The sequence below is a fragment of the Hibiscus syriacus genome, unplaced genomic scaffold (assembly GCF_006381635.1).
Source record: "Hibiscus syriacus cultivar Baekdansim isolate YM2019G1 unplaced genomic scaffold, ASM638163v2 tig00110911_pilon, whole genome shotgun sequence".
In the NCBI taxonomy this organism is placed as follows: domain Eukaryota; kingdom Viridiplantae; phylum Streptophyta; class Magnoliopsida; order Malvales; family Malvaceae; genus Hibiscus; species Hibiscus syriacus.
In genome coordinates, this window is record NW_024062910.1 from 159,957 (window position 1) to 163,668 (window position 3,712).

The window sequence follows — 3,712 nt, forward strand, 5'->3', positions numbered from 1 at the left end:
CGGTGCCTCGGGGAGGGTAGAGTCATGACTTTATGGTTTTGGGGAAGTGATGTAAAGGTTAGTCCTTTGGTAGTAAGCATATGTTATTTTAGGTAAGGAAACGGGCAATGGTTCTTTCGGCTTTGGATGGAGTATAGAAGGTCTAAACTTGCCACTTGTTAAAGATCCATTATTAATGAAGTAGTAAAAACCTTTAATTCATTTGATATTCAAAGAATTACAAGATTAAAACTTGATTATTTGTCCATGACCTTGGAAAACGACATAAGTTCCTTAAAAACCTTAATAAAATGTTGAGAATAAGGACAAAAATAAGTTCAAACAAGATGCTACAAATGATATTGTTTCATGATGGATGAAATGATTTTTCATAATTAGGATGCCCTGTTACTCATCTGATGTAGTGCCATTTGATTCGATCAGATATTACATATTGCGCTTTGATGCCCCATTTGAGTTTGTCATCCATTTTCAACCAACTCTTGAGTTAACGTTCCATTACTAATAAACATCTCTATTTCTTTCATCAATGGACAACAACTCCTGTAGAATGCCCAGGTGCCCCCATGTGGAAATCACAGACATTATCTTCGTCATAACTATGCCCAGAAGTGTTCGGCATTACTTTCATCGGTCTCGGAGTAATATGTTGACCTTTAACAAGATACAGGAATAATTCTGATATGGGTGTTTGGAACACCTCAAAAGATTTTCTAACTCGAGGAATCTTCTTTGGTCGATCCAAGCGACTAGTTGTCCTCCCTCTATTGCGGTTGTGGGGGCTTTGAACTTGACATTCATTTACCTCACTATCTTTTGGTTTTTTAATGACTAATCTTTCGAGGTAGCCTTTAAATTCACCTTGGTGATTTCATATTCTACTTGCTCTCCACTTGACACAAGATTTTCAAAATCACTTGTTGAATCTGCAAGCAATAATTCGAAGAAAGGGTACTTAAGGGTGCTATGAAACATATGTGACATTTCTTTTTTAGCATTAGAGGCTAAACTTGACCTAACATGCTTCTCCATCTCAAAGTGTATTATCGAAAGCATTCAGGAGCTTTCATCTTCAATTTTTGGAGATCTTGACGATTTGGAATCAAGTCTTTGACATATTTGTATCGCTCTAGGAAGGCATTGGCCAAATCAATCCAGACTTAGTTTGCTCTCTGTTCAAGTGGTTATATCACACCATAGTCGGTCCAGTAAGACTTTCGTGGAAGCAATGTAAATCATCGTTCTTCAAGTACCCCTCCATCTTTCTGTAGAATATCTTTAAATGGATTAAAGGGCAATTGGTACCATTATACTTTTCAAACTCAGTACCCTAAACTCGTAAGGAATGACCAAGGTGGGGACTAAGCTTAGCTCTCTAGCATCTAAGTTTTCACGGGACACCTCACCAGCTTTTATTGCCTCAATCGACCATTCTAACTGCTTAATTTTTCCTTTGAAATGCTTGGTGACCACGCATATTTCCCCTTATCCAAATAGGATGCCCCAGGGTAGTTAACCGACCTTGATGTGCCAATTTGTTGATGTCTTTCAGTAGATGCCTTCTCTCGTTTGACGACTATTGTAGCCAAAATCCCAGTCATGTGACCCAATACTTATTCTTACGAGACTAAGGCTTGACTTCTCATCCTCTGTTGCAGCATGGTCATCTAATCTCGCATTTGATCCCGTAACTCTCCTTGGTACTTCTCTATTGCTTCTAACCTCTTATCTATCGAGATTGGAGGAGAAATGTATATGGATGATCTTGGTATTATTGTTAGGTACCTTTCAAAAATTAATCTGATGATGTTTTATATTAGAAATGTATAAGAATTAAATTAAAATAAATGCAATGCATGCAAAAAGAGGTGTCAATCCAGAGTAACCATATTAAATGATTTTCATTGATCACAAAGGTTTCAATACATCGAATAGCTAAGCTACAGATAATGAATAGCTTTAGCTCCTAATTTTTCTATCTCATTCAGGAGCCAGGTTATCTTCCAGGCATGGTTCAGTGTTGAGCCATCAATCTGCTTCAAATCCCTTGCAAAGGCAACTAAGTCGACCAACTTGTGAGCCACGTTGCTTGCATGAGTAATCGCCTCATTCATCACGTCGTCTTTTTTCCCCAGTTTATATTTCAACTCTTGAAACTGTAGTGATATTGACAATTTTCTTTCTCAAAAGACTCAGCACGGTCATAAAGTTCTCGTGCAAAGTTCTTACAGTCAACTTTCAGCTCTGCCAATGTTTTATTTTCAGCTTTACTAGCTTCTATCTTGGTTTCTTAGTCGATGAAATTTTTTATCCAAAATTCATTCTTCTTTTGCCAAAGCCTCAAATCTTGTAAGGCTGCTCTACGTTCGCCTTCTACAATCTGTAGATCTCAAAAACACTTCTTAGCCCGTTCTTGTGTATTTTGCAATTCTTTTTCCATTGTTCAACATCACTCCTCAATTTAGAGGCTTTATTTGCCTACTCTTCCGGGTATTACTAAACCTATACTTTGGAAGGCTTGACTGATTCTTGAAAACCATCTTTCATTACTTCCAATTCTTTATTCAAAATGTCCTTTTTCGCTCTGCAACTGACATACCTAAGCTTCGTATTTCAACAAATGCTCTTTGTTTTGGATATTATCACTGATGTTTTTTTCCTTGAACTCACTTGGCTTCACTTTAACCAGATGTTCGGTTACTGAATCAGGCTGACCCTCATTCTCGAATTCCAGTATTCCATACTCTATCAGCAATAAACTCGACGTTTGAAGGCCATACATGTATCGATATAATGTACTTGAGCTCCTGCATGATATTCACAATTGGCGCTGACATTGTACCATTTCGGATATGGAGGTTGTAGAGGCTTCACATACTGCAGAGTCACTTCTTGTGCTTCTAACAACTTACTGTAAAAATCTCCATATACGATATGAACAATATCAAAGTCAGGTTCACTCCCTCCTAAATCCTGGTCATTTATGAGACATGTCTCTCGTTTGAAGTGATTATGTGTCTCCTCTTCCTCTCTATTTCCTTAAACTTTTACAGTTGTCACTATTTCTTTTGTACCTCCTAACAACTTGCTGAGGTGGGTAATGATTGCACAAGGTTTCTTAAGTTTGCTTGGGTTACCTTGTTCACAAGTAGCCTCTTGTGTTACAACTTTATTTTTGTTGAGTTCTTTCTCTTTTTTAGTAGAAACCTCTCTTCCTTTGGCCAGCACATTATTCTATCCATCATCTTGGACATTTGTTCCTTTATTTGATGTAGTTCTCTTTATTCTTCATCAGACATGTGATCTTCAGACGTACAACTCCCTGCTCTTCTTGGAACTTCTTTCGAATTTCATTTGTTAGCTGTATCACGATTTACCTAATTATGAAACCCCTTGTCCATGGTAAAACCTTTTAATTGGTGACTACTCAGAATTAAACCCTTTTGTGTATGTCATGACCATGTGATGTAAGAAAGAGAAAGGCAAAAAGAAAACAAGTTAGGACATATAAAAACAAGTAAGTATAATGGTAAATAAAGGCAAAAACTGCAAATGCAGATGCAAAGGCAAAAACTGCAAATGCATATGCAAATGCAATGGAGGGACTGATCTTAAAATAATTGTTCCCTGAATATTCTCGAAAAACTGATAATATCTCGGTACATTGGGAAGTGAAAATATGGTCCATCTGTAAGTTGCCTAGCTCCTGCGA